General features: G+C 44.7%; 1 protein-coding gene across 5 annotated transcripts in view; it reads right to left on the bottom strand.

Moving 5' to 3' along the window:
- The window catches only part of LRRC8D (leucine rich repeat containing 8 VRAC subunit D), a 52,782-nt gene extending 39,734 nt beyond the window's left edge, over positions 1-13,048 (bottom strand). The window contains exons 1-6 of one of the 5 annotated variants that reach the window (XR_015805414.1): positions 12,415-13,048; positions 10,434-10,578; positions 9,915-9,973; positions 8,199-8,375; positions 7,300-7,461; positions 1,060-6,817 (exon numbers count right to left, since the gene is read on the bottom strand). The gene's annotated coding sequence lies outside the window, so the exon portion shown is untranslated. The other 4 variants (XR_015805413.1, XR_015805415.1, XM_014884024.2 and 1 more) reach the window with 4 other exon arrangements.
- Positions 13,049-13,526: the final 478 nt, after the last annotated feature.

Raw genomic sequence — 13,526 nt, 5'->3', positions numbered from 1 at the left:
GAGGCTGGCCTTTCTGGAGAGAAAGCACCACTTGAGGTGAAAAAAAAATTATGCCTCTTTAAAGAATGCTCCCGCTAACAGTGAATTGCATGCCACTGCCATCCCAAGCGTTGTACAAGATCACATAAGTAATAGCCCTGTTCTTAAAGGATCTCTAATGGCACATAAAAATATGCAAAGTCTTTTCAAAATACGGTCCTCAGAGCAGGAGTTCAATCTAAACTGGAAGGTACAGTTACATAAGGCAAAAACCCCAGACTGAATACAATAAACCAAAACCTTGAACTTCTCTGTCTTCATAAAAGATGAACCTAACTAAATCTTCTCAAGTATGACAATCTGAAAGATGTGAATGCAAGAATAAATACCAGTTTCCTGGAATGGTTACGAACATCTCAGCAAATAAAAACACAGCAAGCAAGCTGACAGCTGGTTTTGTCTTAAAACCCCTCAGTCTGCTACCTCTCTTCTGCTCTACAGTTCCCACATTACACACTGCTCATCAAAAGCTGGCACTGCAGTCTCCCTACTAGACCAAAGAATAAAGCTGAGGAAAAGTCTTTCCTCAAGACAAACTGCTCTTCAACATTCAAACTTTCGTTAAGAGTATTCCTAGCCCATTCTTTAGAACTTCCATGAAGTCTGAAAATGGTATTTGCAAACACGTACTGAGCAGTACTGCACATTACATGTGCAAATCAAATATCCCAGAAAACTTCTTATATTTGTTTATGCTCACCTCAGATCTGTTTCAGACACACAGCCATGCCAGGCTCACAGATGTGGCTGGGCCTCCACTGCATCACACATGTTAACAAGACCTTCTAAAAATGTAACTTTTTATAACTAATGATCATCCATAACTTAACTCTGCATCAGACAACTTTTCCCATTACTGGCTCAGTACCTGATCAGGCTGTGCTTCTCCGCCCTCCTCCTCTGGCTTCAGCTGGGCTGAGTGCTGGCTCCTGAAGGCTCCAGCAGCAGGAATACCAAGCCAGACTCTGATGATCACTTTCTCATTTTGACAAGCGCCACAGACTCCTCCTATATAAAAATAAACTGCTGTGAATCAAACTGGCCAAATGAAGTGGTCATGGTAGCGGGGGTCAGAGGAATGCCACTCTGCAACACAGAAGACAAAGGTTACTCATCCTTTTGCTGACAGTGCTTCATCTCTGGGGAAGACTGAGCACATCCTTTTTATAATAACTTTGGAACTACTCTAAATGAGCCATCCTGTTCTTGAAGAGCATAGATCCCAAATGAGCAATTTGTCATTTCCACATATTTTTTTAAACATACTGGCACATCCTGACTTAACCAAGAGCACTGCTACTTCTCTATCATCACCTCCCTATACCATCACAAAAGCCAGACCAGACCCCAACGATGTGGTAGCTGCACATGCATGTGCTTCACACAAACACTTCAATGACACTTCAACTACTGCATTACAGCCCTATGCCAGGCAAGCAGATCACCTTGAGTCAAATGAGCTGCTTGGAGAAATCCTAGGAAAGCAGCTCTACCCTCTGCAATGAATAAAATAGAGAAGAAGTGGGATTGTCTCCCTCCTTCTTCAGCCCAAAACTTCCACCACCTAAGACTCAGCATGGCTGCCTTCACCTCCAGAGACCCAGAGGCTCCAGGGCTGTGCAGAGCACACAGACAGAAAGCAACAACCAGCAAAAAGAACAGCCAGACTCCAGCAGGTAATTCATGAATATTTATTTTAGTTTGTTGCTTATTAAGTATGCCTTGTTATAAATCAAGTATTTTACAGTAATTGCCTCCAATCAACAAACATGGGGAAAGCTGCTGTGTAAACCAATGTTGCTCCACATCCAAAAGGAGTCCCTTAGCAACAGCCAGGATTCCACAGGACATGTTGTAGAGCAGAGCTGGCTGCCACTGCCTTGCTGCACCCCAAGCAACACTGCTGTGTGCCCAAGGCGTTCCTAGCACTGCCAACCACAGCACTGTGCCAGGGTGGCAACACCAGTGCAGCAGGCACGCACTGTGAGGGCAGCAAGCCCTGGGCACACAGTACAGGTACAGGGACAGCCCTCCAGAGCAGAGGATGCTCCACAGCCAGGGACAACCAGCTGCATCCCTGCATCCCCTGCTTCAGCCCCCAGCCCACTGCCTCCACCCCAGCAGTGCCTCCAGCAGAGCTGCTCTGCCGTAGGGGTCTGCACCCAGCACCAAGAGCAGGGCACTCACCCACCTGAGCTGCTCCCAAACCACTGCAGAAAAAAATGCAAACCAAGCCTCCCCCCCAGATCTCCCTCTAATTTTTTTCCGAGGCTTTTTCAGGGGTGGCACCCACTGGAATTCAGAAGCACACAGGAACAAGCCCTGTGTCAGGCTTTCCACTGAGATCATTTTAAAGGTCAGCAGGAACCTGCTGTTCCGGGTTTTTTCTTAGCAGTAGAGACCCAGGATAAGGAGATGGTGAAAACATTGTCAAATCCTCAAATAAAATATGCCTCAGACTTTTCTTCTTGAAAGGGCTTGGGAGTGGTCAAGTGATCTCAGGAGGAGCAAATCTTTTTATGCAGAACTGGAGTTTTCAGAGACTCTAGGTTTTTAAATACATGGAAGAAAAAACTGTGACCAGATACTTTCCAAAGGTCTAAAGCAAGTAGACTTCAGAACAGACCTTTGGATCATACTTGAAGTCTAGGAGAAAATGCTCACAGCCACGGGGCCATTCACCTTGGCTGCTTCTGTAACCCTTTTTTTTCACGAGGTCAGAGAGCCATGTAAGAAGGGCCTACACAGAATTCACCATGCCCTCCAATCCCTCCTCAACACTGCCCCAAAGCCATTCCCAAAAACAGCAGGCAAAGGCAGCTCCCACATTCAAAGTAGGAGGACTGTGTTTTTTGAGAATGTATCAGCATTTAAGGAAAGGGGCCAGGAGAGGCTGAACAGCACCACCACCACACTTGGTAAGGCATGGAAGAACAGGAGAGCTTCTCTTCAAGAGCTGAATCACAATCTGAAAGACTGCTGAGGTCCATCACTGCCACCCTCCCCTTCCCAGAACAGGCTGAGCACATGGATTGGATCATACCTGGAGGAAATGTAAAGAATAACAAACAACAAAACACTTACAAAATTTTGGTTTAAAACAAACAAAAGAAAACAAAAACCAATCTAAAAGCAGAAATTCTTACATAAATCATAGCAGTGCATAAGTAGATGTTTGGGCAATGCCAAGTCTACTGAAGAATTCTTCCCTGCAGTTCTTACCACAAAAATTCTCATGGATTTTGTTCCAAATCCCATTTGACAAGTTCTCACTTTATGCTACTTCCTTCACCTCCCTCTCCCACTTTTGAAGTGACAACCTCAATTTATTAAAACAAAGCAACATCTTTCTTACAGAAACATCTGCTTTGATACAAGAATACATACCCACTGGTATAGTGAGTATGTGGGACTGTGGCTATGAAGGAGATTGAATAAGAAGCACATGCACCACTCCTCTTTTAACCTCATCCCCTCTGGCACTCATGCACTTCAATACTTTCCTTTCAGGGCCCTACAGCATAGGGAAAGACACCACATTTACATTGGGGTGTTGGCATCAGCCAGTGCCAATTTCATCTGAATCGCAGCCAGGCACTTGGCACTTCAGGCACAACACGTGCAACCTCCAAATGCCACGTCCTACATACAGTAGCCTACATGTGGCTGCCTCCATTTGTACAGTCGTTTGATCAAACATCTTTTCTATTAAGGAAAACAATACTTTTGATGCTTTTAACAGGGAAATAATCATTGTTAAAAGAGTGAAAAGAACCCAAACAATGCACTCAGAACAAATCATTACGAATTCTGTAGATAAAAGAAAGGGAGGGAAGTCACAGTATTTTGGGGAAGTAGAGATTTTGGGGGGAAAAAACCCAACAACCTCAGCTAATTAAATAAGTAAGCAGTTCCAGCCATTAGAGGCTCAGTTTCAGCACAACTGAATAATTCTCAGTTCTACATATATCTCCACACACCCAGACAACAGCAGACATTTGACAATCTTTTCAGTTAAAATGCCATCTTCCTCCCTTGCTGCTGCATAAGAAAAACAACAAAACAGCACACAGGAGAAGTGTCATGCCATCAGGAGAGAAAAAAAACCCAGCACAGATACGTACTGCAGAAATACTGTCAAAAGTAGCATGTAACCTAACCAGATGAATACTAGATTTTGTTGCTATCTCTCAGTAAGTTTTGCAATTAGCTGAAGCTGATTTGTGGCCACCCTGCTACTTAGCATTCCTGCTCTCTCTATGGTGTGTGCCTGGGAAAGGCATCTTGCCCAAAGCAGAGAGTGGGCTGGAAGGCAGGACTTCCCCTTTCAACAGCAGTGCAAGCTCAAATTTGCTCCAGCTGGTCTTGAAACCACACTCCCCTTGGAAAGCACCTTAGGCATTGCTCCTGCTCCATGGGATCCAACAAGATCCTACTGCCCCTCCCTGCGGAGCTCATTGTCCATTCTAGGCTCTTGCTGTAGTTTTTCACATGACACCCAACACCCAGTTTAATTTGGGAGCTCCCTGTAATTCCACCCTTCTCTTGGTGGCCACCTCCTCTTCCCCCATCCATGAGCCAGAGGCCGAGTGCAAATTCCTCCCCTTCCTCTCTTCTGCTGCAGACAGCAGGAATATAGCAAAGACAAACTAACCAAACCTTGCTGGTCAAGCAGGCAAAACTTCTCCCTGCTACAGCTAACTCATTGTTTGACCCACAGGCAGTATGAGAGGGGGCTGCTGCTGGTAGCTCTGGTATTACACTCTTTAGCAGATGACAACACAGATCTAAGATTTTACAAGTTCAAAACAGCAAATAGGTAAATAATCAGACACCGAAGAAGTCTTAATATGGATGAGGTGACAGAAATCGGCAGCCGTGAGAGTGTAGGGCCACCATCCTCTCTTCATGCAGAAAAGAAACAGCAGAGAAGGGGCTCTCTGCTCCTCACACTGACCAGCTGCTCACTGGCTGTTTCCAGGCTGCTCTGGGCCCCTGTGCACATGGACAGACTACAGTCTTAAAATACTAATGAGGCATGTGCAAACCATTAGCCAAAACCAGGCTTGTACTTATTCAACCCATAAGCTTCAGGTACCCATTACATTTCATGCAATGATATTCTTCAAATACTTTGCTTTCAGGCTGACTCCAAACAGAGAAAACTTGGTCATCCCACTGTGAGCACGAAAGCCTTGTTTCTGGAATGAGGCACCCTCAAACAAACAGAATTCATAATTTTTCCACTTGTAGAAAAGTAAATATAACCTCATGCTTTATAATTTTATGTTATATTTACTCACACGTCACAGTTTTGTTATATCCTTTCCTATGCCTCACTATTACTATTTTCTTTCGTAATTTTGCATGTTTCTCATGTTTTTATTTTCAGGCTTTACTATCTTTGTTTTCTTGTAACTCTGGCCTCAGTGGCTTTTTTCTTTAAAATCTGTTTGGGTTAAACTGATCAATGCTAATAAAGACACTCTTAAATTCACCTTTCAATCTAAGCACATCCTAAATTAACTTTCACTAAGAATAAATATAGCATAAATACAAGTTTCAAACACTGGAAAAAAAATCTTGTCCAAACCTGCGCATTTTTCACTTTTCTGAATGATTATTAGCACAATTTTGTTTCTCTCTCAGTCCACTCTTTTTTCTCAGAACACTTTTCTTCTATTACTCTTCTGTTAGACCCTTTCCTACCCACTTTTCATTGGGACACCAGCAGTAGTTAAACTCACAATTTCTGCAGCACCAACAAGCCTTTACGTATCTGCATTCCTCCACTTCCTTGTTTCCAGAGCCAATAGATTTGTTGCAAGAAGGAGAGAAAAGGAGAGGAGGAAAACTATCAAGCCAGCTTTCCCTTTCTCTCTACTATTAAGGCCAACAAGGCAAAACTGTGAAGAAATTTACTACGAGTTATAAACCAGCAAACGCTACTTTAAAAAATTCAAGCGCATGAAAAGTTTCATTTCCCTTTTGTCAGTTCCTCAGCTAGGAACTAGGAAGGTTAGGCTTTGTTTCTTAATTTAATTAGTCAGAAAGTAAGTGCATAAAAGTTTCTTCATTGAGAGGAACCCTGTACGTGGACTTCTCAGTTTGTATTTTTAAACACCAGTCAGCTTAAGCGTGAAGTCCGGCTCCTCCACGCATCCTTGATGAAGGCAATTGCTAATGCATGTGGAAAGCGAGTGCAACCACAGTGGTGCCTGGAAACAAAGCAAGCCACTGCACTACCTCTGCTCCCTCAAGTTTTAATGCAGAGACTGTCAGACCTCCCTTTCCATGATCTGTACACTAACCACCACCTACAAATATGCAATATGGACTTTTTTTCCCCATTATTCACTGGTATTTGCATTGGTTTAGTGGACAAATTTAAACAGAACAATCCAAACTACATCAGCTTAACACCGTGTTCCTCTGTGCAGGACTGCAAAGGCAACAAAATGTCTATTACATAACACTTCTGTATAAAATATTAATTTTCACAGAGGAAGCTCTTGAACCAAAAGGTTATTTTCAATGATTACCAAATCAGTGTTATATAAGCTTGGTTATTTAATCAGTTTATTTGAGACGGACAATAAGCCATATATTTTATTGACATAACATGAAAAAAAACTTTTTATGTGCACAAGTCAAAATATATCCATCCCTACCACACACAGATTCAGCAACCCTGCACTGGGATAATTGCAGGCATCCACATTTTTTATTCAACTTCTCACACCAGCTGAAAGCATGTAAGCTTCCTTTCCTTCCTGTCCTGGAATGGATGAAGAACAGGTAAATATTAAATATTCAGCCATCATATTCATATACACACCCCATGCATTTGTTCTGTTCTTAAAGCTATAATCACAGATTGGAAAATCACTGCAGCAAGAGTAAAGTGCTTCAAAATCTTTTCCATACAAAAAAATCCCCAACAGGCATGTTGGTATCTGTGCCATTGGCCAGACTTGAAAACACTAGAGGTGTGGCAGCCCTGGCTTCCATAGGACCCAAGGGCAATCACGAATAGCTTTTACAAAGAAACTTATCTCAATGCTGACTTGTAAAGAATGAAGTTCAAGAGAGGAAAAAAAGACAAAGCTGTATCTTGGCTGTGACTTGTAGCCATTAGGTTGCATGAGGACAGGTAGGAGCCTGTCTCACTGCCTCCTCAGGACTATAAAGAGCCTTCATGTATGAGGTTTTTCCTTTCTCTGTGTACCTTTACATAAGGAACGCAGGAAGGGGGCTCACCTTGAGCATCGCTGTCTCCAGCAGATGGTCTCATCATAATTACCAGCTCCATGTCAATGTCACAGGTAAGACATTTAAAACAGCAACAGACACTTGATCCACCTCACCCATGGTCCCCTAACCAGGGGAAATCATCAGGAGATACAACTCAGACAGAAAATCCTGAGCAAATGAACAGAGAAATTTTGAAACTCCAGTTTGAGAACTCTTTTTTCATTTATACACACAACAAACAGTTTGAAGAGATATCTGATGGGAAAAGGTAACAACAGCATTTAATTATCTGTAGTGCCCACCCCTTAGGTCTGAGAAATCTTCCACTGCAATTTTCTGGTCTTCAAAGTAGACCACCATAAGATAGGACACCTGAGATGCCTACCTTTTGACAAGAAGACCATATACAGAGGGGTTTTGTTTTGTTGTTGCTTTTTTTTAACACTAACAAGGAGCAAGGCAGATCACAAGAACTAGACTATTTCTTCTACTGATCACACAAGACAAAAAGCAAGACTATGATGAATAAACATAAATGCTATCCTCACCCACTGCTGGATGCCACATGCTTTCAGCCTAGTTATTTCTTTCTGCTTCTTAATCAGTTACCTTCAACAAAAAAGGGCCTCCAAAAAGAAAAAGTATCTGACCAACAACTATCCTTCCTCCTCCCTAAGGGTGGCTGTATTTTACACCACTAAGTCTTGGATGTTGCAATTACTTCAGTCTCAGAACAAATCACTTCTGAGGAAAGAGCTCAAGTGGAAAGAAGGAATACTAGTTTTGAGGCTACATGAACAATATGGTTTTGTGTCCTGATTTATACTTGAAGAGGGAAAAGAAAAACTAAGGTATTTCTTTTAAAACCGTTATAACAAATGAGTCTTTGGTGCAGCCATACTCACTTCCCATACTACTGCTTGCCACCAAGCATTGGGCAGAAGTGGCATTTTGCTGGCTTGATTTCATGAAAACAAGTTCTCGTCTTCCAAGGATATCTTTCTGAGCATTCTGGCAGCTGCTACATGAATATCTTTTAACTTCTCTTCCTGAAGGGGGACAAGAACCTGTTCTTGCTACAGCTGAAGAGAATATAGAAATAAATTAAAAGAGCTTCAATTCTTTTAATTAAATAAATTTGTGGTAAGAGAAAGACTGAAGCAGTTTTCAGTCAGTTAAAATTAATGACGTGGAAATTAGTATTACTGACAGTGTTAGGTGCCAACTTGACTCGTGACGCATTTTTCTTTCTAACATGCCAAAACCAAGATGATTCTCAAGAAGTTAAACACTAGAAATCCTGGCTTTGTTCTTTCCTAAATTTGTTTGTAATCTCTGAGAGGAGAAATTGTTTGGCAAGCAAGTGGTACCTATTCTTTGTTATATGGCTAAAAGAAAATTGTACTCAATTTGCTCCGACCAAATGATCTTGAGCCAAACCCATCCCCAATGCAAGCAAGTCAAAAACCGTAGCTCGAAGTGTTCTCAAGGTTAGAGGCACAGGATAGCCTTGAAACACTAATTACCATTGCTTTCACAAAACATAATGCTAGCAGCTGCTAGAAAACTACATTTCACAAGCACTTTCCTTCATATTTCAGCCCTGTGTGGACTCACAGCAGCTCATCATCACAGCCAAGAATAAACACTTCCAAGATCAAGCAGCTCTAGTGTGACCCCAGAGAGCCTCCTGCATACATGTGGACTCATGAAACTACACATACATGGAAAATCAGTCATGAACACAAGTCTTTGCATGGTGAAATCCACAGACTTTTCACTGCTTGTTAAAAAAACATGTTTAAAATGTCAGTTATGCAAAGGCATAGACAATTCTTTATCTAAATCTAAGGTTTCTGGGGGAAAATATTTCCATTTTTCTTAACACAGCATTAGTTTTTTCTTATTATGTTGGTTAGGATATAATCTTCCCACCACCAAGAGACAAATAAATAAATAAAACAGAAAGAAAAAAAAAAAAACACAAGAGGACAACTGTGCAGCCCTATTTCAATGCTAGCAAGAAATGGAAGAATTTAAATAGCAGAAACTGAAATAACAGGTTTTGTTCTTTACATTTAATGTTCTGTGCCACTATATGTAACATCTGAGTATAACAAATATTGCTAATTGTGTTTTATGATATTTAGGAATCTACAGCAACTTAGCGAATTGGAAGATAAAGACTGCTTTTTTGAAAGGAAATGAAAACCTTCAGAGTTCATCATTTCATGCAATACTTACCCTGGAACTCCCAGGTTTTTTTTGGCACCCAGTTGAGAAACTTGTTTACCGAGTTCCCTCATGTTCCCCCATTTGTGACTCAAGCTCCTTCTCAGCAAAACAGCCTTCAGCAGCCCCATACAGATTAAGTGCATTAAGTCTCAGGCACTACCTCAGTGATCCCAGCGTCCATGTACCTGCACCAAAACTCCCCTCTGGCTCTTAGGGGTGCAGGAGAAAGCAAAGGGAGCCCCCGGGCTGGGATGCTGACTCAGCACTCTGACTGCACAGCAGCCCAAGCCTCCAGGACGCCACAAAAGCAGGACCTGACGCAGCCCCTGGTGCGTCAGAGAACACACAGCAGGTAAGAAACTCAGCCTGATTCAAAATCCACTTACTGCCACTGGCTTTAGCAGACTTCGAATGGGACCTCAATACACAGAAGAAATGGGAAGACCTAGAGAATTTAAAAGAACCAAGTCAACCCAGAAAACTTTAGTACGGTCCCTTCTTATAAAATTGTGCCAAGCCACAACACACATAGCTGCAAGTGCTTTTCACCACAGGCATGGACATACCCTCTTCTCCACTAGCCTTTATTTTCTTATCCTCCTGTCACTGGCAGGACTTACTGCAAGCCCAGCACAAACAGCATTAGCATTTTCCCTGCCTATGCAGGCAAGAAAACTGTCCATAAAAAGGAGGCAGAGCTGTGGTATCTCTGTACCACCACTTACGTATTGGTATACAAGAGAAGGAGGCAATAAGCACAAAGGGCTAAGAATGCAAGAACTACATTTCAGGTGCACAGCTATGTGTTGGTACAATGTTCACTAGTTAATCTTTGCAGGGCAAGCACCCGAGTGCTTTCACTCTCTGCATTGTTATTATAGAGGTTGGCTCCTATTAATAATTACCTTCCTATGACTGCAGCACACAGTTTTTCTTCGTTGTTGGTACTGCTGCTCAGAATTCCTTTTCCAGATCTCAACACACCAAACAGATTACCATCCTTGAGAGGATGTCAGGACTGGTAGAGATCTCTATTGTGCATACCTAGATCTTACAAAACAAATGACAGCTTAACGCTGCTCACTTCCCCACATAACCTCACACAGTCGCTGTAAACTTTTAATCTTTTGTGCTGAAGTAATCAAAATTACAAATAACAGCATCTATTTAATATTCCCTGCTATTATGTGCAAGAAAATAGACACAGCAAACAGAAGTGTTTGTGACTCTAAGCAAGATACAGGAAAAGCACCAAATGAGTTTACTATAAAGGCTATGCTTGCCTAGAGACACAGGAGAAAATTGTGTAAAAAAAACCAGCCACAGAAGCATATTCATAGGTCAGGACCCCATAAATCAGTTCTAACTAACAATAAAAGGTTTATAGGGCATTTGTAAGGCACAAGGAATGAATAGGATCCTGGCCCCAAGTAAAGCTTGGTGAATCAATTTAAGATGGCAATCAAGAGCAAATAACAACACTAACCTTACCCTAAGTTTGAAGAAAGATGGTTTCCTTTGCCTCCAGGAAGAGGTGAAGGAAAAAACAAAACAAAACAAAACACCACAACCAGAAACAACAAAGACAGAAATACAAGAGAAAAAAATAACAGCACAGAGAAAGGGTCTTAGCTACCCCATCTGGCATGAGAGCGCTTTTTTGATAGCTCAGAGCTGTGTGTTTAAAATCTCAGCCCTGTTCATGCAAATTTCTCCCATCCTAAAGCCCTCTCTCCCAAACAAGCGAGCATTATCACTCCCCACCTTCAGTTTTAGAGGCAGAAAACACTATCCTTTCCTATCACAGTGACAGATACAACGCTGAAAAAAACCCAAATACTTCCCTATAGTGTTTGAGAATTTTTTAAAGCTGTAACTGGCAAAGCTTACGAGTGGCAGGTACGCCAAAGTGCTCTCTGCACCAGCAGCTAAGTCAAGTAAAACATCACTTTCAGCACCACCATTACAGGAAGTACTGCTAAGACTTATCCACCAAACAACACCACCACCACTACCGTCCTCCATTTTCAAGTCTGAATAACCTATCTCATGGCTCTTACACACTGGGAACGTCCAGCGGAGAAAGTGCCACGGGCTGCAGGCGTGCTGTAAACGCAGAGCCCGAATCCCCCCAGTGACCGCAGACCAGCTCCCTTAAAGGATGCTGGGCAAGTCACAAGGCTTCTGCGCCTGAATTCGTGTTTGTTTAATAGCAGTGGCAGCACTTGTGACGGGGGGGAAATGGAGGTTGAAGACACGAGCTGCTGTGCCAAGCTCAGGGATCCTAAAGGAGCAGGAGTCGGTATTGCCACGTACTGGGGAGCAGGGGGAAGGGAGGAGACGCGCCTCGAGAAAACAGAGATGGTTATCTGACAAGGGCTGGTTCTGCCCTGAAGATGTGCTTTATTGACTGGCTTGGGCCCCTTCAATCTGCGTGTGCTGCAACACGAAGCACAGCTGACCCCACACAAAAGCCGCACAGCTGGCGGCCCCCGGAGGGCCGGATCCAACCCCACTGGCCTCGAAAGGGGCTCGCAGTTCCAGCCGCATTCCCCAGTACCGCGCCGTGCTCCCGAACCCGCCCGGGCCAGCTCCGCTCTCGCCGCTGCCCCCCGCCCATGCGGGCACGTCCTGCGTGGATGCGCATCCCGCGGGAGAGCAGCGCCACGAGCGCAGCCGCCCCCGGGGCTCCGCCGAGGCACACCGGCGTTGGAGCAGCACCAGCGAACCGGCCCAGGCCGGTCTGCACGCAGAAAAAGATAAAGAGAAGCGCGACGGAAAGCGAGGAGAGGGAGCGGCGGGGGCGCCGGTGAAGATGCCGCCCCTTCCCCGCGGCCCCTCCGCCGCCTGCCCGACCGCCCCCCGCCGGCCCCGCGCTCGCCTCACCTCAGGGACGGCTCTGCGGGCTGCGGACCGCGAGAGCCGCCCGGCCGAGCCGAGCCGTGCGTGCGGCGGGGGCGCAGAGCTTCTCGGCGGCGGTCAGTCCCGCGGCGCTGCCATGCGGGCGGGCAGAGGCGGGGCGGGCTCGGCTCCTAGCAGCGCCCTGCAGCGCGCACCCGCATGGCTCGGCGAGCGGACAGCACCGGCTGCCGGCGGCGGCGGGGCCGGCGGGCGGCGGCCAATGGCTCCCGCGGCGCCGCGCATGTGAGGGCCGGGCTGGGCCGGCCCCGCCCGCTCGCCCCCCGCGCAGCCGCCGCGCTCAGGTGCCCGCGGGCCGGGGGCGGAGGCGGGACCCGCCGGGGCCGCGCTGGGGAGCGGGGACGGGGCCGAGGCCGAGGCGGGAGGCAAAACCTGCGGGGTGTTGTCGGTGCGCAGGTAAACGGAACCTGGTGCGTGAGCCAAAGAAAACAGCGACAAGTTCAAATTGCGTGGCTTAATTATTAAAGTATTATCATGGGGAAGGAGGAAAGTTATTTTATATGTCTATCATGAGCCCTTGAGGGAACCAAAAAGTCGAAGGCAGCTTTAGCTCGGGCGGGGGGCGGCACCGCTGGGACCGCAGGGACGGATTCCTGCACGGCGGCTCCAGAGGCTGGATACAGGACACTGATGAAGAAGCCGAACTGATCCTGATCTCACCCCGAAATCCACTAGAAAATTTATTTTCCTCCTTTAACTGAAAAACCACCGATATCCTTAAATATTTCTTGAACACTGAGCCGACACGCGACCAGACGTGCGGGTCTTTTGAACTAGAGGTAATCTGTTACCTTTGAAAGTATATTGGTCTTGATCAGAATGGAATTTAAAAAAAAAAATATATATATATATATATACAAGCTAATTTTTTCCATGTTTTATTTCTTTCCCATGTTTTCAAGCACTGGAGGAGATGGGAGGTGATCTTTTGGTGCTTGTTCAGAATAGCTTTATATCCCTTTATCGAATGAGAATTTCCCCTTAATATTTTTAGATGCATTTTTAATCAGACCTTCTGGTCTAAATGACTATATGATGTATCTAAGGTTACAAATGAAAGCATTTCTTAGCAACAATTC

This window comes from Sturnus vulgaris, chromosome 9 (genome assembly GCF_052056855.1).
Source record: "Sturnus vulgaris isolate bStuVul1 chromosome 9, bStuVul1.hap1, whole genome shotgun sequence".
Classification (NCBI taxonomy): Eukaryota; Metazoa; Chordata; class Aves; order Passeriformes; family Sturnidae; genus Sturnus; species Sturnus vulgaris.
The sequence above is the reverse complement of the archived record's forward strand: the minus strand, read 5'-3'. Positions and strand labels throughout refer to the sequence as shown.